Source organism: Bos mutus, unplaced genomic scaffold, assembly GCF_027580195.1.
Source record: "Bos mutus isolate GX-2022 unplaced genomic scaffold, NWIPB_WYAK_1.1 CTG225, whole genome shotgun sequence".
Classification (NCBI taxonomy): domain Eukaryota; kingdom Metazoa; phylum Chordata; class Mammalia; order Artiodactyla; family Bovidae; genus Bos; species Bos mutus.
The window spans coordinates 38284-59794 of record NW_027219710.1 but is presented as its reverse complement, the minus strand read 5'-3'; the positions used below and the strand labels follow the sequence as shown (position 1 = coordinate 59794).

Genomic DNA, 21511 nt, shown 5'->3' with positions numbered 1-21511 from the left:
CAATCCCTGGGTTGTGAAGATCCCCTGAAGAAGGGAAAGGTTACCCTCTCCAGTATTCTGGCCTATAGTCCATGGGGTCACAGAGGGTTGGAAACTACTGAGCAACTTTCACTTAACTTCAAGTTACTAGTAAGTGGGGAGGGTTTATACATGTGGAGATAAAGGAATGCAATGAAGAGGGGTGTTCCCTGTGTTTTTCTGCTTGGGTGAAATGCTGGAATTTTCCCTCTGAATTTAAGCACCTTGAGGCAGAGTAGGGTCAACCTACTCTGTTGGACTCAGAGTAGGGTCAAGTTGAGTGGCTGTGGGCAGGAACTCCTAGAATTCATCCTCCCAATCCTGGAATGTGTGACCTGGATAGGCCCATCTTTGAGTTGGGCTCCCCTGTCTGGAAGGCTCCACCCTAGGACCAGCCGGTTCACTCATGTGAGTTCTGATCCTTGAGCTATGCCTGGAACACAGCATGTCTCCAATGGACACCTCTTGTTTTGGCAGAATCGAGTGGGTGATGGACAACACCAAGATGAAGATGGTGCCCATCAAAATAGTGCACTTGGAGAGCCAGCCTTGAGAAGGAAAGCTGTCAGTCACTGGCCCGCATCCCAGAGCCACCCACATTGCCCCACGGCCTCCAGTGGGATCAAATCAAGATGCTCAGCAGGTCGGAGCAGTCCTACTCACACTTCTGCCCCTACAGCCTCCAGGGTGCCAAGCCCCAGCCCCCTGGAGACCCTGGGCCTCCCGCCAAGGACGGTTGGGCCTCCCCTCCCACGCTCAGGTACATGAAAGCCAAAGATAGGGCCGATGATGACCTCAAGTCAGAGGAGCTGGCCCGCAAAAGCTCAGGCAGGGATAAGTCACTGGCAGATATCCTGGACCCCGATGTGAGGATGAGAACCACCATGGATCTATGGAAGGCATCTTCCCTAAAGATGAGCACCTCCTGGAAGGACTGCAGCAATGGAGGAAGCTGCTGTCCAAGGTGCTCTCGCCCAGGATGGCAGAGAAGTGAGTAAACCACCCCACCCCATCTCTGCCCCTCACTTTCCCTGTGTGTGGTTCTAACCTTTTGTGCTTCCACCTTGAGGGGCCTGAGATGTATCTCTTTATCCATTCACGTGCATGCTCTCTGATGACAGATTTCTCCATAGGTGTTTGGCACTTCGGGGATTATTTTTTTGACACCCACCTCAAATTAAATGTCCATCTGGGCAGTGACGTCAGTCGGGTAAAGATGTGAAAAGACACATTTCTAGGGATGCCCATGGGTGCTTTTCTCATAAGGTAGCGGTTCTCTGCTGTCTGCCCTTGGAGCACTTGGCAATGTTGGGAGACACTTCTCATTGTCTCCTTTGGGACAGTGGAGGCCAGGGATGGTGCTCATCAACGTTCAGGGACACAGGACAGTGCCCCCCCCCCCCCCAAAGAACAATCAAATGCCAAAGGTCACTAGTATTGAGGAGCAGAAACTTGTTACAGAGGTGTGAAAATTGAGGCTACGGAGGATATGTGCTTACAAAAAAAAAAAAAAGAACTTCTGTTTTTACATATTTAGCTGAGGGGGTAAATTTGCTGTAACTCATTCTGTATAGAGAACTGGATGGGAAGCTTCCCTGGTGACTCAGATGGTTAAAGAATCCACTTGCAACAGGAGAGACCTTGGTTAAGTCCCTGGGTTGGCAAGATCACCTGTAGAAGGGAATGGCTACCCACTCCAGTATTCTGGCCTTGAGAATCACAAAGACAGAGAAACCTGGTGGGCTACACTCCCCAGGGGTCACCAAGACTGGGACATGACAGAGTGACTAAGAGCATCACATTTTATTATCTAAAGGACCCTCTCTAGCCTCTTGCATTCAGTCGCCTACCCTCCAAGATGCATCTGCTTACATCTGTCATACCCGTGCATGTGGTCTTGGTAAATATCACTGATTGACAGTAGATGGGAGCATGAATGTGCAGCAGACAGGGGCTCAGAGGCTGCAAATGTGGCTCCTGGTGGAAGGATGCCTGGTGAACTTGGGGTCTGTGGCTGCACTCTCAGTGGCAAAAGACAGCTCTCCATAGACCTCAGGCTCCCCAAGAAAACTACCTTTACCCTCCTCCCCCACAAGCAGGGCTTCAGGTACTATTTGGCAGGGGTTTCTAGTTCTGGCTGGAGTCCCTGGTGGATCAGATAGTAAAGGGTCTACCTGCAATGTAGGAGTCCCCAATTCGATCCCTGGGTTGGGAAGATCCCCTGGAGAAGGGAATGGCAACCCACTCCAGTATTCTTGCCTGGAAAATCCAAGCAACAGTGGAGTCTGGGGGGGCTACAGTTCATTGGGTCTCAGAGTCAAATGTGACTGAGCAACTTCACTTTTCAGTTCTGGCCTCAGGACCTGCCATTTCCACACTTCTTTTTGTTTGCTTGCTTTATTGATTTTTTTTTTTTTTTTTTTGCATACTCCCTAGAATGTGTGATCTTCTCTTCCTAACTAAGCGATCAAACTCTTATCCCCTGCATTGGAAGGCAGAATCATAGCCACTGTACCACCAGGGAACCCTACTCTGTTCATGCTTCTGCTGGCTCCTTTCTCTGGCTGGTGTCCTTTCATCAGCCCTGTGGTTTGCAGACCCCAGCCCAGGTTTCAGGTGTACCTGCAGGCACAGTCAGAGCTATCATTTTGTTTCCCAGGAGGGAGAAGACCAGCCTACTGGAGACCACACCCTTGGCCACCAACTACATGTACTACAGCAAATAGGCCCCCAAGGCAGAGCTGCTGATAAAGATGAAGGACCTGAAGGAGCAGCAGGAGCCAGAAGAGGACTCGGGGAGTGACTTGGACCATGACCTGTCAGTGGAAAAGTTAGGGAGGCTGAAATTCAGATGATAATGTGCTGGCTGGTGGCCCTCAGGTCCACCCTCAGCCTGCCCCTGAACCATGTGCCATTTGTGTTGGGTAGGATGTTGACATTTGGGCCTTCATGTGAAGCCTTTTATGGGAGAGTCTTCTGTCCTAAAATTGGGCCTCTCCGCAGGACCTCCTTGCTATCTCTCTGTCATGAGATTCAGTGTCAAAAGAACTTTGTGGCCACCAGTCTCTTTCATTTTAAGATCAATGGATAATGTCTCTTCTATTCCAGTTGAAACCCAAGGGACTTAATTATATGACCTTTAGAGGGTCCATACCATTTTTGAGTGCCAATTTAAAATTCTTATAATCAGGTAATAAATCCAACAGCAGATTGTAAAGCCTGTGCTAACCAAAAAGCAGTCACTGTTCAACTCCAAAAACTAACCCACGCCCTTGGGGATACAGCAGCAACATGCAAAATAGTCATTCATTCCCTGAAGGCACTGTGTATTCACAGCACAAAAACAAACACACAATACAGGGCCTGCAGGCCACACATGGCCCCCACTCTGCTATTGTCAATTATGTTTTATTTAAAGACAACTAATTCATTCTTTTACACATGGCCTCTGGTGGACTTTAATACTGTAAGCCATGTTGAGTAGTGGCTGTGTGGCTTCTAAAGTCTAAAATATTTACTCTCTGGTTCTTTACAGAAAACATTTTCAAACATAATGTAGTTGGTCAGAAAAGTAAAACTGGGTGAAGGCATACAGAGATAAAGCAGTGTGATAGTAGAGAAGGCTCTGATGAGCTCATAATGAAGAAAACCCTGGAGTGACATTAGGGACTGGGGGGATGTGGGGGCAACAAGTACTAAGGCCCTGGTGTAGGAGATATGTGACATGTTGGGCAGGCAGCAGACACCACTGGTGGGAGCACTGTAGACAGAAGGAGGGAGGATTGTAGATGTAGGTCAGGGACCAGAGGGTGGGCCAGAAGGAAGGAGAGTGGGAGATGAGTTCAGGGTGCAGTGGCTGAAGCTGTGTGCACAAGGAGGCTAGGAGGGGAGGTCAGGGACCAGTGTCTATAACTGGAAAAAGAGGAGGGAGGACCAAAGAGGAGATCAGAGACCAGTGTTTGGAGTGGTGTGGACAAGGACTGGTATGATTGGAGAGGAGGGCACGTACCAGTGGGTGAAGTTGTGTGAACAAGGAGGAGGGAAGATTAAACAGGAAGTCAGGGCCTTGTGGTAGGAGCTCCATGGAAATTTAAGAGGCGAATTGGAGATCAAACTCTGGTAACTGTGACCGGAGCTGAGTGGACAAGGATGGGAAAGAATGCACTTGAGGTCACACAGACCCATGGCTGCAGCTGTGTGGACAGGGAGGAAGATGATGATCAGAGAGGATGTCAGGGACCAGTGATTGGAGACATGTGGATAAAGAAGAACAAGACTGGAGAAACAGTCAAGGTGCTTGAGCTGCAGCTGTGTAGACGAGGAGGGACGATTGGATATAACATCATAAGACAAGTGGCTGGACCTGTGTGAACAAGGATGAAGAGGTTTGGAGATGAAGTCAGAGACCAGTTGGCTGGAGATGTATGGACATGTAGCTGGAGAATTGGAAAGGAAGTCAAGGACCAGTTTCTGGAACTCTCTGTACAAAGAAGAGGATTGTAGATAACTGTCAGGGACAGGGGGGCCAAAGCCATGTGAACAAGGGTGAGGAAGATTGCAGTTCAGGTCAGTGACCACTAGAAGCTGTGTAGACAAACAGAAAGGGGAATGAGAGACAAAGTGAGGGACCAGTTGCTAGAGCTGTGTGGACAAGGAGGAAGATTGGAAGTGTGGCTAGACCAGTGGCTGAAGCTTTGTGGACAAGGAGGAGGAGGATCAGAGAAGAGGTTAGGGACATGTCTTCTGGAGATGTTTCAACAAGCAAGTGAAGGATTTGTGATAACAGTCAAGGCAACCAGTGGCTGGTGCTGTATAAAGAAGGATGAGGTAGATTGGAGATAAAGTCAGGACAAGTGGCTGGAACTGAGTATGCAAGGAGGAGAAAGACTGGAGATAAAGTCAGCAGCAAAATGGTCAGACCTGTGTGAATAAAGATTAGGTTTGGTGGTTTGGAGATTTTAAGTCAGGGATCAGTGGCTGGAGCTGTGTGACAAAAAGGAGGCAGAATGGAGAGGCAGTCAGGGACCAGTAGCTGGAGCTGTGAGAACTGGAAAGAGGAAGATTTGACTGGAGGTTAGGGACCAGGACCTGGAACTTTGTGGACAAGGAGGAGGAAATTTGGAGAGGTGATCAGGAACCAGTGACTGGAGCTGTGTTTATAAGGAAGAGCAGGACTGGAGAGAGGGTCAGAGCCCTGTAGCTGTTGCTGTGTAGACGAGGAGGGAAGATTGGATATAAAATCAGAGACAGGATATAAATTGGATATAAAATCAGTACCTGTGTGAGGAAGGATGAGGGGATTTGTAGATCAAATTGGGGACCCGTGGGAGGGACTGTGGGGACAAGGATGAGGAGGATAGCAGTTCAGGCCAGTGATCACTTTAGATGGAACAGTGTCGACAGAATGGAAGACCTTTGAGAGACAAGGTGAGGAATCCAGTTGCTATAGCTACATAGACAAGGAAGAGGATGCTTATAGAGAAAGTCAAGGGACAAGTGTCTGGAGTTGTGTTGACATGCAAAGAGAGGATAAGAAGAAATACAGGGACCAATGATTAGAGCCCTCAGCACACACCCAATAAGGATTAAAGAGGAAGTCAGGGGCCAGTGGTTGGAACTTTTGGGACAGAGGAGATCTGGAGATGAACTCAGGTGTCCCTGGCTAGTGCTGTTTGGTCAAGGAGAAAGCCTTGCCATGAGCATGAGCAAGCTTTGCCTTTTTTGTGAGGTTTCAGAGATGGACCATCACTGCAGAATAAGCACCTTCTACCTGTAGAGTCTTCCAGTTTGAAACATCACTCTTTGTACTCTGCAGAATGCATATATCAGGCATCAGGACTATAGGATGGATGGCTTAGCTTGATCTTCTTGCTGCTCCCGGACCCACAGGCTTGGGAGAATGGGCAGGCTGGGATGTGTTCTCACATGGAGAACAGAAACACTTTGATAGGGCCTCAATAGAGTAAATGGGCAGACGTGCATGTCCCCGGCACCAGTGAGTCATGGAACTTAACTGGGAGCTGTCCTTAGCGTCTCACAGGCAGACATTCGAACAAGGTTTAGGGAATTTCCTCATGCCAGGAGAGCATGCCCCATTTCTCCCTCTGTGCAAAGTGTGGCCAAGCTGCTGCAGGCTTGAGCAGCATTCATGTCTGTCCAGCAAGGGAGGGAGGGTAACACATCCCCTTCTGTGGTTCATCAGTAACCACCTACTGTTGGCTTTCAAGTTTGAGAAAGCACTCTCCAAACGTGTGGACTAAAACAGTCTGATCTCCCACTGGTGCAACTCACTCAGGAGGAGAAGGGCTTGCCTTCATGCCAAGGATAAGCTTCTCTTCTAAGCGATGGTGTCCAGAGAGAGGCAAACGGCAAGAGCACCACTTAGAGAGACAGAGACACACGGACACCAGCCCCTGGTACACATACAGAAGGATTGCCCAAAACAGTGCTATGGCCAGACGTAGAGATAAAGAGACACAGAGAGAGCTCTGTACCCTAAGTCTCTGGTTTCCCTGAACAGTGGATATCAATTGTAGCAAACAGTAAGCTTTCCCCCTACTTCTCTAGAATCCGGACAGCAACAGGCTGTCTGTCCCATGGAGAAAAGTATCCAGCCACTTGGTGTCTTTGCATATCCTTTGTATATTCAGTGAGAGCACCCAGTTATTGACTTTCCCTTGGGACACAGGAGTGCACTGTTCAAATTGCAGAACAGGAACCCTGGGTAGGAACTTCCAGAGCCAGGTCAATGACAGTGCCTGGCGTAGTGGCAGATGAAAAACCCTCTCCCTCCCTGGAGCAGAATCTGGCCACGCTGGGGTGCTGGAGCCCAGGAACCATGAAAGATGCCCTCTGGTCTAGAGGCATGTCCATAAGGGTACTGCCCACTACCCTCTTGGCCACTGGTCTAGATTTGGGCCAGCAACCTGTGCGTGGCTCACAGCCTAGGGCCCCGCCTGTTTGGTTGATATCCCAGGGCCGGTTCACCCTGTCCTGGGCTGTCTGCCACTCCTTTCTTCAGCCTCCAGCCAACCCACACACACACCAGCCCCTGCCTCCCAACCACCACCATCTCTCCCCACCCTCAAAGAGCTAGTGGGCCCCACAGGTTTACTGCAGCCTGGGCCACCATTGCGCACCACTTGCTGTGCTATTATGTTCTGTCCCTTCACATCTGCACCAGCTTGGGGTCATGGCCAGGGCCAAGGGGAGCATTGAGAGGTGGTCAGAGGAAGGCAGGTGTGTCCCAGGATCCCGGACCTTCTTAGTTGTGAGCCTGGTTGCTCAGGGGGCAGGGGCTCCGTGGCCTGCCATCCCGATGTTGTGCACAGCTGGGACCTTGCACACCAGTTGTCATGCCAGGTGAAGAGGCCACCCTCTTCAAGGTGGAGGTGGTGGAGGACAGCAAGGGCCTGGTGGACACAGACGTGGTGGGGATCGGGCTGATGTTTCAGCGTCTGGCAGAAGACATCATGGAGGAGGTGGAGGTTGTAGCGGATGAGGAGCAGGAACAGGGGTCCTCCTAGGAGCTAGAGGAGAAGACGGTGGAGGAGCAGGGCCAGGAGAGGCCTGGAGGCCCGAGTGAGCTTCCAGCGCTAGATGTACTGCAGGCACTGGCTGCCCTGCAGGTGGAACTGAGCTCTGAGCATGAGAAAAACCACAGGGCCTATGTTCGTTTCATGCACAAGAGGAGGAGGAGGAGGAGGAGGAGGAAGCGTGACTTGGCTCAAAGGAGCACCATCATCCAGGGCATCCCTGGCTTCTGGGCCAAAACTGTATCCTTTCTGCTGCTCCTTGGGGTCCGCTGCTCAGGAGGAGGAGGAGGGGCAGGAGTAGGAGCAGGAGGAGGGGTTGGGGTGAGGGCACAGGAAGGGTGCTGGAGGCCCCTGAAGGAAGTGTTGTCCTGGGCAATTGGCAAGCTCCAAAGGCACAGGCGAGTAGAGTCTGGGTAGGCCCACACCTGTAAGTGTCACAGCCATGACTTTGAGTGTCTCTTTCAGGCCTGCATCTGAGGAGGAGCAGGACCCGAGGCCTCTAAGTCAGGAATGACCAGAGACAGTACACCAGAGCAGCCTCGGCAGACGCTTATTATTTATTGTAAATGTGGAGGTTCCCGGGAAATAGCTGAGACATGGGACACACACACACGCACGCACGCGCGCACACACACACATACACACACACACTTTGCTTTCAGAAATGGTTTGTCAAAATGACTGCAAGTCTGAACATGTAAGCAGTGACATGCCACCTCCCAGCATACACAGTTCTGGAGAAGAGTAGCGGTCAGAAACAGCCCCTGCATAGGGAATGCAGACCACCTCAGATGTAGAACACCACAAGAAACCCAGAGCCATGAGCGTATCTGATGGTATGAGAGGGCCTGACGACATCAGTAGAGAAGGCAATGGAACCCCACTCCAGTACTCTTGCCTGGAAAATCCCATGGACGGAGGAGTCTGCTAGGCTGCAGTCCACGGGGTCGTGAAGAGTCGGACCCAACTGAGCAACTTCACTTTCACATTTCACTTTCATGATTTGGAGAAGGAAATGGCAACCCACTCCATTGTTCTTGCCTGGAGAATCAGAGGAAAGGGGGAGCCTGGTGGGCTGCCGTCTATGGGGTCGCACAAAGTTGGACACGACTGAAGCAACTTTGCAGCAGCAGACGACATCAGTGGTGGCTGGGCAAGCGGAAGTGCCCAGCATCCTTGCAGATGCCTGTTCTGGTGTCTTTCCTCCACCCCAGACTAGGGCTGATGCTTCTGGCTCTTCTTGGCCTGGCATGTGGCCTGAATGACTCCTTGACCTAAAGCAGGTTGTGAACCACCTTCAAGTTTCCGTCATAATCAGCGACCAAGATAAAGACTTTCTCAGCAACATGATCAACTTGAAGGTCAGTGAGGGAGACTGAGGACGGTTGGGTATGGGACCTGGCAGGGAATGGGAGGATCATGTTATTAATGTTCCTGCACTGTGAGACTTTGGAGAGTCATCGTGGAAGCTGTTAATGCCTGCCTTGGAGGCAAGTTAAGGCCCGTAGAAGCTTGCACCTTTTCCCTCCTCCCTGTCCTGGTAGGTGCAGGTGCAGAGCCATCCACGATCCTGCTGCAAGCTGATCTTTACCTTTCAGGACAACCCCTACTTCTTGAACATGCTGATCATTAAGAAGTATTACCTTGACATTACTGGTAAAACGTGGCTACGGGGGTGATGAGTGTGGGTGTGCAAGGGTGTGGATGATCCACCTGTGGGGTCCACCCCAGTCTCCCCTGTCTTTCTGCAGGGTATAGGGCACGTTGTTCCACTCCAGTCCACTGGTTCTGGGACTTTGAACTTGGAGAACCCAGCTGCAGGCTGGACACCAGGATCCTTAACTTTCTCAACTGGTTGTCAGGCCATAACTGCTCAGAATTGGACAGTATTGCTGAGGTGAGGTTGCTTTGGGCCTGCACACAGTTGGCAATTGATGGAGTTCTTGGCTGCTCAAGGGAGGGTTCTGGTCAGCTCTAGGCTGACCTTGCTCATGTTGCCAGCAGGTCATCAGCAAAGACGTTTGGGACGTTCCCCTGAAGTAGTACTCCAGGGAGTAATGTTCTTCCATGAGAGGTAAATGACAGAAACACATGTGGTGAGGAGGTCTGGAGGTGGGCTGAGAAGGGACAGCCATGTAGTAGCTGTGACACTGTCCTTTCCCAAATGGGAATGCTCAGGCTCATGCAAGCTGTCTGTGGAGCCTGAATTTGGGCCATGCATGTAGCAGGTGCCCTGCTGAGACTGGGGGCTTGGGGACTCGGTGTGTCCATGAGTGAAGCAAGTCTCCCTCAAATCTGCTGCGGTTGCAGTGTGAGAGTCCTAGGTGATACTACTAGAGGCAGGGTGAATTACATATCTTTGTCAGAATCATCCGTCTGTGGGTCCTGTCATCCCCCGGCCTCCTGCTGCTCACTGAGTTTGAGATTGCCTGGGCTTCTCACTCCTGCCCCTTACCCTGGGAATTGAAAAGGCATCCTCTCTGGGGTCGCAGTGCACCTGTGTGCTGACTTTGGAATCATCTGTAAATTTCCACATCCACAACTCAGCATCTCACCACCACCTGACATGCTGCACTGGAAGCAGCTTCAGGCTGCCTTGGGAAAATACAGAAGAGCTCGGGGAGGAGGTGGACAGGGAGACCTAAGGGCAGGACATGGTGCCTACTGATGCCATCTCTGACATTACTGGACACGGGCATCTTCAGCTCCTGAAATATCTGTGTTCCCCGTTTGCATTTGTGTCCCCGTGCAGAGCATATGTGTGTATACACGTGTGTGCTTGTGTCATGTGTGTGTGTGTGTGTGTGTGTGTTTCTGGCCAAGGCAAGATGCAGAGATGAAAGTGACAGGAGAGGAGGTGCCAAACAACCAGACAAGGTGGCAGGAGGCGTCACCAGTCTCAGGGTGGTTGGTTGCCCTATTTCCACAGTGACCCAGTCATAGAGGGGAACGAAGAAAGGATGGCCAGTCATAACTCGGGACCGTGGCTCCAGAAATCTGTAATTAGACCAAATAGAAAACACGCTCACCATTTATACCTTGTTGTGTGTGTTTGGACTGGGAAGATGGGGTGCATGGTCTGAGGATTCACCCATAGCAAATCAGGTGGCGTGGGGCTTTGAAACCACTGCCTGTGGACCCCTCAGTCTGTGGGGACGAGGGCTGGCCTGTGGAAATGGTAGACGTAGCTACAGCAGGACCTGGGCTGGTGAGGAGGCTAAGGTCCTGTGGAGATGGGCAGAGACCCAAAGGAGAAAGAGGCACAGATTGCTTGCTGCACTGGAGACTTGTTCCACACACGTGAGAAAGAGACCTGGGAATGTCCTTGAACAGTGCAGCCCATCAGCCAGCCCACTCCCTCCCCAAAAGTGGCACACACTGGCACGATGTGACACAAAACGCTAGATGTGCTCAAGTAAGCTGTACGTGCAAAATTTCAGGCATCCTAGGAGAGACAGGGTATGAGAGTGGCATGCCTCCAGGCACTTCCAGCCTCCCTGGCAGTGTAGAAGGGCGAAGAAGCCACAGGTGTGGGTGTAGGTGCGTGCCTCTCTGCCGGGGTGTGCCTGTGAGGGAGGAAACAGGGAGGAAGCAAGGATAGTGGGTTAATTGCATGCCCCAAAGAACCTCGGGAAAGTGGGAGACAGGGAAGCCCCTGGGGGCAGTTTGGAGCCTGATGGTTTTCAGGGTCCAGGGGCTAGGCAATAGTGGTCCTGCCAAAGATAATACCTCATGGCTTGTGCTGAAAGTCCTGACGTGAATTCCTTCTTTCCTCTGGGGTCTTGCCCCTGGCTTTGGGGTCCTGAGGGGCATAGGTGTGCGTCTTCACCTGAGGGAGGATTCTGGCAGTCTCGCTGGTGCAGAATCTCTGATTTTGTTATAGGGGATCTGCACCAGGTGACGCTCAGAGGGACCTTACCTTCTACGTAACCATCTTGGATGCCCCTGGGCCCAACCAGGGACTGGCTTCCTTGGCACATGGGCTATGTAGGCAAGCAGGGATGCCTGACTGTACGGAGTCCTACCTGGGCCTAACGAGAGCAACTGAAAGAGAGTCTTGGCATTTAGTAAATCAGTGAGGCCTGGGTGATTCAAGCCCTCTTGGTGCATTTGAAATAGAAAAGCTGCTTTCTGCCCAAGGGAGGCATGAGCTGTGAGCCCAGAAAGGGCAGGTTTCTCAGGGCATCATCTGTTTGGGGACTCTGTGTGTCTGGGTAGTGTTAAATAGAAGGGACAACGTGTAGGGATGCCACCTTACCTTTATGGCCTCATGGAACAAGGCAGGTTCCATGCCTTGTACTGGAAGAGACCATGTATCCATGTGCACCTTCTTCACAACATTGGATTAGACCCAGACCTATCACAGTCTTCTGGGGCTCTTGGAGGCTTGAGCGTCTCTTTGGCCTTTTTCTGCTACTTGGAGATAGCACTTGGGGGAACAGATAGACAGGTGTACACAGAAAGCTACACAGCAGGAAGAACAGGGGGACTCTTTCAGAATGTTGTTGGCCCTAAGGAGTGGTAGGCTAGCAACAAGGGCACAACATTCACAAGGAATGACCTAGATAGGTGCACACTGAGAAAGCAGTTCTCCAAGTCAGCTGAGCCCAGAGGTCCTTGTTTTCTGGTCCCCTGAAGGAATGCACAGGGAATGGATCAGGCCAATGTGACTGGTACTGTGAAGCTGTCCAAGGTGATGGGAGAATGCAGAATGCAGGCGCATGTCACTCAGCTGTCCAGGGAGAGCACTTCCAATCCTGCTCTCTGCTCTGCAGGATAGTCCCTGTCACGAGCAAATGCCAAGATTTTGTAACCTTTGAGGATAAGTCACAGAATTAAAAGTGTAACCTGACATGATAAATGAGCAAGTGAAAGAAAACAACCAGGACAAAGAAAGTCGGGTGCTTACCAAAATTCATGTTCCTGGAGAAGAAAGCTTGTACTTCTGCATATGTGCAAGTTTACTCTCAAGAATGTTAGTGTGTCAGGTACATGTGTGTTCACATGTGCACGCAGAAGTGCCTGCCAGTACACTTCTGAGTGTCAGAACTAACCTAGCCAGGTGATAGAAGTTGGATAGCAAAAACATGAAGGTCTTAGGGAAAGGTACATAGTCTCTGGCCAGCAGAAGCACTGAAGCCAGGGAATCGATCCCCATTATCTCACTAAGCAAACATGTTCTAAGTGGAATCACAGTGGTGCACCCAGGACCCTGGCAGAAAGGAGAGGCAGGAGGAAAGAGCCTGTGGAGTGTGCAGAGGGAAGTCCACTACACCTACAGTTTATGAAAAGTAGAAAATGTACCTAATGAGCTGGAAGAGAAACTGTACCTAATTAACTATCTAGCTAAGGAGATTTCCAGCCAAACAGCCAAAAGTGCTGCCTGGTTTCTTTTTGCTACATATAGCAAAATATGAAGGGAAATTTAAAGGGGGGGGGGGACTTTAAGAGAAAGATATTAAAAAAGGAGAGAGAACTTGCTGATTTGGAAATTTTCCAGTCTTAAGATGACAGAAGATGCTAAAATTAATGGCTCTCAAACAAAGATCACATTCAGGGCATTGAGGTAAGGTGGTCTAAATATAACATTGTACATCACCTATATGTCAGTTCTTAAAAAAAAAAATTTTTTTTTAAATAAAGGTGGTCTAAAGATGAGTGTGACTGTAAAATTCTTTGTTAAGCCTCAGAAAGCTGGCATTATTTAGTCAGGCCAATGCCCTCCAAAGAGTTTAGCGGTGTCACTCAGAGACCATTTCAGTCACACAATACGACTTTTACCAAGTTTCAGGGTGTTGTCCCTCAGCTATCTCAGCAGAAAACCAAGACAGAGTAGGCCTTATTATGAAGACATGTGTGATGGTGTCTTTGGAGTGGGGTGCTTTGGCATGAACACCAGTAAGATTATCAGGAGATACACCAAGTTTTTAAGAGAGCATATTTAAGTTCAGCTTGGACTGAAAAGACCAGCTATAGTACAAAATAAGACAGCTCTGGACTTCTACCTTCAACAAGCAGGAAGCAGGCTAGGCAGACTGTTCCACTGTAACCATATACTACCCACCTTTCATGCAATGGAATCATGTCAGAGGGCAGAATTAAAAATTCAGAGACCAAAGCCTAGGAAGTTTCCAGGCCTTGAATACAAATCAAAGTACTGCCAACAAGAACTCATGGGATTTCAGAACTGCTATTATTAAACTCCCATCTCCCCTCCCCTTTCTGGAACAGGAGTGTCTATGAAGGTTATCTATGCATGACCCACCACTGTATGTTAGCTGTGAAAGTGAGCAGATTAACTCATCTCTTTTGTTCACAGATCCTCAGGAACTGTCTAGAGGAACTACACTTATATAATTTGAATCATTGTGTTGGAGAAGACTCAAGAGTCTCTTGGACTGCAATGAGATCAAACCAGTCAATACTAAAGTAAATCAGTCCTGCATATTCATTGGAAGGACTGATACTGAAGCTGCAGCTCCAATACTTTGGCTACCTGATGTGAAGAACTGACCCATTGGAAAAGACCCTGATGCGGGAAAGATTGAAGGCAGGAGGAGAAGGGGACAACAGAGGGTGAGATGGTTGGATGGCATCACCACCTCAATGGACTTGAGTTTGAGCAAACTCCTGGAGTTGATGATGGACAGGGAAGCCTGGCATGCTGCAGTCCATGGGGTCGCAAAGAGTAGGACACAACTGAGTGACTGAAAACTTGAGATACTGCACAACTGGACCCTGTTCCATATCTGGACCTGACTTAGATGCCAAGGTCCAGAACTTCAAGCTAATGCTATAATGGATAAAATCTTTGAAAGCATAGGCAGGAAAATGCATTTGGGACATACAAGTATGTAAACAATTTGTGGCCATGTGTGTACCACGTCGTTTTAAATTACGTCCACAAATCCTTTGCTTCAAGGGTGGACCTTATACTCCCCTTCACATGTGTGCTGGACTTATGGCTCACTTGCAACGTTAGAATATTGTAGAAATGAAAATGAAGTGTCTGAGACTAGGTCAGAAAAGGCACTGGAGCCTATTTGCTCATCCTCTTGATCACTCAGCTTAGTCATATCTTGAGAACACTCAGGTAGCCCAGTACAGAGGCCCACGTGAAAGAACTGAGGCTTTCTCCCAACAGCCAGCAAGGAAACTGGTTTCAACAGCTATGTGAGTAAGCCATCTTGGAAGGAAATCCACCAGCCCATGTCAAGGCTTCAAATGACGGCAATCTCATGAAACCCCGAGCCAGAACACTCAGCTGAATTACTCCTGGATTCCCAACTTTCAGCAGCAGTATGAGATAATATTGTTTTAAGCGGTTAGTTTGGGGTAATTTGATATGCAGCAGTAGTTCATTAATGCACTGCCAACTTTGGGCAATATCTTTATCCAGGGGTGCCTGTCCATTTATTCCAATCTAAGCCATAATCTGCTACTTCAGTTTAGAAAAAAATACCCCACCCTTGATCTGACCACCCTCAGTATCAGATCACATTCCTTATCACTCACCTCAATATCTTATCAGCCTTACCTAGCCTCAGCAATGATCCTCTCAGTTTAGCCAGAATTCACCCTCACCCTTGAAGTGAAGTGAAGTCGCTCAGTCGTGTCCAATTCTTTGCGACCCTGTAGACTGTAGCCCACCAGGCTCCTCCATCCATGGGATTCTCCAGGCAAGAATACTGGAGTAGGTTGCCATTTCCTTCTCCAGGAGAATCTTTCTGGGTTTTTCTTTTTTTGTTTCTTTTTTTTATTTTTTATTTTTAAACTTTACATAATTGTATTAGTTTTGCCAAATATCAAAATGAATCCGCCACAGGCATACATGTGTTCCCCATCCTGAACCCTCTTCCCTCCTCCCTCCCCACACCATCCCTCTGGGTCGTCCCAGTGCACCAGCCCCAAGCATCCAGTATCGCGCATCAAACCTGGACTGGCAACTCGTTTCTTACATGATATTCTACATATTTCAATGTCACTCTCTCAAATCTTCCCACCCTCTCCCTCTCCCACAGAGTCCATAAGACTGTTCTATACATCAGTGTCTCTTTTGCTGTCTCGTACACCAGGTTATTGTTACCATCTTTCTAAATTCCATATATATGCGTTAGTATACTGTATTGGTGTTTTTCCTTCTGGCTTACTTCACTCTGTATAATAGGCTCCAGTTTCATCCACCTCATTAGAACTGATTCAGATGTATTCTTTTTAATGGCTGAGTAATACTCCATTGTGTATATGTACCACAGCTTTCTTATCCATTCATCTGCTGATGGACATCTAGGTTGCTTCCATGTCCTGGCTATTATAAACAGTGCTGCGATGAACATTGGGGTACACGTGTCTCTTTCCCTTCTGGTTTCCTCAGTGTGTATGCCCAGCAGTGGGATTGCTGGAGGGATCGAACCCAGGTCTCCCACATTGCAGGCAGATGCTTTAACCTCTAAGCCACCAGGGAAGTCTTATGCTCCTCTTAATAAGTTTCCATCCACTGACACCCACCCTGTTGTTCATTGCTTTTCAGCCTCCCAGTCTCTCTCTGCAACCCCATGGACCCACCCTTCTCCTTAGATATAAATCACAGCTGTGTCCCTGCTGGAGTTAGACTTAAGCTCAATATCGTTCCCCTATTATAAGACCCAGCTGTTGTACTCTTATCTTGAATAAGGTTTTGTTACCACCCTTAGTTATGAATAATTTTTTAACATTTCCAAGTTCTGTTACTAGGAATTACTCCTTACTTTTTATACAGAATTCATTTTGAGGAACAGATTTCTAGAATCAAAACATTTCATATTTTTACCATACAAACAGAAAATATCTCTTAAAATATATTTATATATCTTAAAAAAACAAATGTAGTAATCTGAAAAGGATGTGTATATAGACATTTCCGTGTATTTTCACACATACTCTCAGACCTGCAAGGAAAACTTAATTCTCAGTGAAAGTGAAGTTGCTCAGTCATGTCCGACCCTTTGTGACCCCCTGGACTGTAGCCTATCAGGCTCCTCCATCCATGGGATTTTCCAGGCAACAGTGCTGGAGTGGATTGCCATTTTCTTCTCCAGGGGATCTTCCCAACCCAGGAATTGAACCCGGGTCTCCTGAATTGCAGGCAGCTGCTTTACTGTCTGAGCCACCAGGGAAGCCAGTAAACTATAAATTAAAACATTCAGCCTGCAAATAGTGAAATCTTTGGAATTAACTTGCCAAAAATCATAAAGAATGAAATTTTAATTTAAAAATTATACATGCAAATATACAATAAAAAATAAAAATTATACATAAAATATTTGGGATTCAGACAAAATTGCTATTTAAATAAAAGTAGATAAAGCCCTAAACCCTTTATAAAAAAAAGACTATCATGTAATAATCTATAATAGAAAAGAACCTAAAAAAGAATAGATATGTATCTGCATAACTAAATCACTCTGATGGCTTTTCCTGTGGTCATGTATGGATGTGAGAACTGGACTGTGAAGAAGGCTGAGCACCGAAGAATTGATGCTTTTGAACTGTGGTGTTGCATAAGACTCTTGAGAGTCCCTTGGACTGCAAGGAGATCCAACCAATCCATTTTGAAGGAGATCAGTCTTGAGATTTCTTTGGAAGGAATGATGCTAAAGCTGAAACCCCAGTACTTTGGCCACCTCATGCCAAGAGCAGACTCACTGGAAAAGACTCTGATGCTGGGAGGGATTCGGGGCAGGAGGAGAAGGGGACGACAGGGGATGAGATGGCTGGATGGCATCACTGACTCGATGGACATGAGTCTCAGTGAACTCCGGGAGTGCAGGTTAGGAAGCAACAGTTAGAACTGGACATGGAAGAACAGACTGGTTCCAATTAGGAAAAGGAGTACATCAAGTCTGTATATTGTCACCCTGATTATTTAACTTATATGCAGAGTACATCATGAGAAACGCTGTGCTGGAAGAAACACAAGCTGGAATCAAGATTGCCGGGAGAAATATCAATAACCTCAGATATGCATATGACACCACACTTATGGAAGAAAGTGAAGAGGAACTAAAAAGCCTCTTGATGAATGTGAAAGAGGAGAGTGAAAAAGTTGGCTTAAGACTCAACATTCATTGATTAGCTCTAGTAATTTTCTGGTGGAGTCTTTACGGTTTTCTATGTAGAGAATTATGTCATCTACAAACAGTGAGAGTTTTACTTCTTCTTTTCCAATTTGTATTCCTTTTATTGCTTTTTCTGCTCTGATTGCTGTGGCCAAAACTTCCAAAACTATATTGAATAGTAATGGTGAAAGTGGGCACTCTTGTGTTCTTCCTGACTTTAGGGGAAATGCTTTCAATTTTTCCCTATTGAGGATAATGTTTGCTGTGGGTTTGTCATATATAACTTTTATTATGTTGAGGTATGTTCCTTCTATTCCTGCTTTCTGGAGAGTTTTTATCATAAATGGATGTTGAATTTTGTCAAAGGTTTCTCTGCATCTATTGAGATAATCATATGGCTTTTATTTTACAATTTGTTAATGTGGTGTATTACATTGATTGATTTGTGGATATTGAAGAATCCTTGCATCCCTGGGATAAAGCACACTTGGCCATGGTGAATGATCTTTTTAATGTGTTGTTGGATTCTGATTGCTAGAATTTTGTTAAGTATTTTTGCATTTATGTTCATCAGTGATATTGGCCTGTAGTTTTCTTTTTTTGTGGCATCTTTGTCAGATTTTGGTATTAGGGTGATGGTGGCCTCTTAGAATGAGTTTGGAAGTTTACCTTCCTCTGCAATTTTCTGGAAGAGTTTGAGTAGGATAGGTTTAGATCTTCTCTAAATTTTTGGTAGAATTCAGATGTGAAGCCGTCTGGACCTGGGGTTTTGTCTGCTGGAAGATTTCTGATTACAGTTTCAATTTCTGTGCTTGTGATGGGTCTGTTAAGATTTTCTATTTCTTCCTGGTTCACTTTTGGAAAGTTGTACTTTTCTAAGAATTTGCCCATTTCTCCCACGTTGTCCATTTTATTGGCATATAATTGTTGATAGTAGTCTCTTATGATCCTTTGTATTTCTGTTGTCTGTTGTGATCTCTCCATTTTCATTTCTAATTTTATTGATTTGATTTTTCTCCCTTTGTTTCTTGATGAATCTGGCTAATGGTTTGTCAATTTTATTTATCTTTTCAAAGAACCAGCTTTTGGCTTTGTTGACTTTTGCTATTGTCTTGTTTCTTTTGCATTTATTTCTGCCCTAATTTTTAAGATTCCTTTCCTTCTAGTAACCCTGGGGTTCTTCATTTCTTCCTTTTCTAGTTCCTTTAGGTGTAGGGTTAGGTTATTTATTTGACTTTTTTCTTGTTTCTTGAGGTATGCCTGTATTGCTATGAACTTTCCCCTTAGCACTGTTTTTATGTATCCCACAGGTTTGGGGCTGTTGTGTTTTAATTTTCATTCGTTTATATGCATACTTGATTTTTTTTTTTAATTTCTTCTGTGATTTGTAGGTTATTCAGCAGTGTGTTGTTCAGCCGCCATATGTTGCTATTTTTAATAGTTTTTGTCCTGTAATTGAGATCTAATCTTACTGCATTGTGGTCAGAAAAGGTGCTTGCAATAATTTCAATTTTTTTGAATTTACCAAGGCTAGATTTATGGCCCGGGATGTGATCTATCCTGGAGAAGGTTCCATGTGTGCTTGAGAAAAAGGTGAAATTCATTGTTTTGGGGTGAAATGTCATATAGATATCAGTTATGTCTAGCTGGTCTATTGTATCATTTAAAGTTTCCTTGGTAACTTTCTGTTTAGTTGATCTATCCATAGGCGTGAGTGGGGTATAAAAGCCTCCTACTCTTATTGTGTTATTGTTAATTTTCTCCTTCATACTTGTTAGCATTTGTCTTACATATTGTGGTGCTCCTATGTTGGGTGCATATATAATTGTTATATCTTCTTCTTGGATTGACCCTTCTATCATTATGTAGTGTCCTTCTTTGTCTCTAAAAAACCTCGAATAGCCAAAGCAATCTTGAGAAAGAAGAATGGAACAGGAGGAATCAACCTGCCTGACTTCAGGCTCTACTAAAAAGCCACAGTCATCAAGACAGTATGGTACTGGCACAGAGACAGAAATATAGATCAATGGAACAAAATAGAAAGCCCAGAGAGAAGTCCATGCACCTATGGACACCATATCTTTGACAAAGGAGGCAAGAATATACAATGGATTAAAGACAATCTCTTTAACAAGTGCTGCTGGGAAAACTGGTCAACAACTTTTATAAAAGAAAGAAACTAGAACACTTTCTAACACCATACACAAAAATAAACTCAGAATGGATTAAAGATCTAAACATAAGACCAGAACTATAAAACTCTTAGAGGAGAACATAGGCAAAATACTCTCCGACATAAATCATAGCAGGATCTTCTATGACTCACCTCCCAGAATATTGGAAATAAAAGCAAAAATAAACAAATGGGACCTAATTAAAATTAAAAGCTTCTGCACAACAAAGGAAACTATAAGCAAGGTGAAAAGACAGCCTTCAGAATGAGGGAAAATAATAGCAAATGAAGCAACTGACAAACAACTAATCTCAAAAATATACAGGCAACTCCTGCAGCTCAATTCCAGAAAAATAAATGACTCAGTCAAAAAATGGCCAATGAATCGACAGTCCAGTCTTCGATGCAAGATACAGGAAGCTTGGGGCTGGTGCACTGGGATGACCCAGAGGGATGGTATGGGGAGGGAGGTGGGACAGCGGTTCAGGATAGGAACACGTGTACACCTGTGGCAGATTCATGCTGATGTAAGGCAAAACCAATATAATATTGTAAAGTAAAAAAAAAAAAAAAAAAAAAACACATAAATAAAATGTATTTAAACTCAAAGAAAATAAATAAACATTAAGAAAAAAAACGGGCCAAAGAACAAAACAGACATTTCTCCAAAGAAGAAATACAGATGGCTAACAAACAATGAAAAGATGCTTAACATCACTTACTATCAGAGAAATACAAATCAAAACCACAATGAGGTACCATTTTACACCGGTCAGAATGGCTGCTCTCCAAAAGTCTACAAGCAATACATGCTGGAGAGGGTGTGGAGAAAAGGGAATGCTCTCACACTGCTGGTGGGAATGCAAACTAGTAGAGCCACTATGGAGAACAGTGTAGAGATTCCTTAAAAAACTGGAAATAGAACTGCCTTATGACCCAGCAATCCCAGTGCTGGGCATACACACCGAGGAAACCAGAATTGAAAGAGACACGTGTACCCCAATGTTCATCACAGCAGTGTTTAGAATAGCCAGGACATGGAAGCAACCTAGGTGTCCATCATCAAATGAATGGATATGAAAGCTGTGGTACATATACACAATGGAGTACTACTCAGCCATTAAAAAGAATACATTTGAATCAGCTCTAATGAGGTGGATGAAACTGGAGCCTATTATACAGAGTGAAGTAAGCCAGAAAGGAAAACACCAATACAGTATACTAATGCTTATATATGAAATTTAGAAAAATGGTAATGATAACTCTGTATGTGAGACATCAAAAGAGACACAGATGTATAGAACAGTTTTCTGAACTCTGTGGGAGAGGGAGAGGGTAGGATGATTTGGGGGAATGTCATGGAAACATGTATAATATCATATAAGAAATGAATTGCCAGTCCAGGTTTGATACAGGATCCTTGGGGCTGGTGCACTTGGATGACCTGGAGGGATGGCATGGGGAGGGAGATAGGAGGGGATTCAGGATGGGGAACAGGTGTATGCCCATGGCAGATTCATGTTGATGTGTGGCAGAACCAATACAATATTGTAAAGTAATTAGCCTCCAATTAAAACAAATTGAAAAAATAAAATGCAAGGTTATAAAAAAAAGTCCTAAAGAATGTAGAAGGTATATATGAATTGAAACAAAAATAGAAAACAACAAAAATAAAACATGTTGGGACA

The 21511-nt window shown here is 46.2% G+C and overlaps 2 pseudogenes; both read left to right on the top strand.

The window, feature by feature from the left end:
• The first annotated feature begins 463 nt into the window (after window positions 1–463).
• On the top strand, window positions 464–2873 carry LOC138986876 (protein Shroom2-like; annotated as a pseudogene).
• A 4337-nt stretch (window positions 2874–7210) lies between these two features.
• Window positions 7211–9611, top strand: LOC138986875 (testis-specific Y-encoded protein 1-like; annotated as a pseudogene).
• The last annotated feature ends 11900 nt before the right edge of the window (window positions 9612–21511 follow it).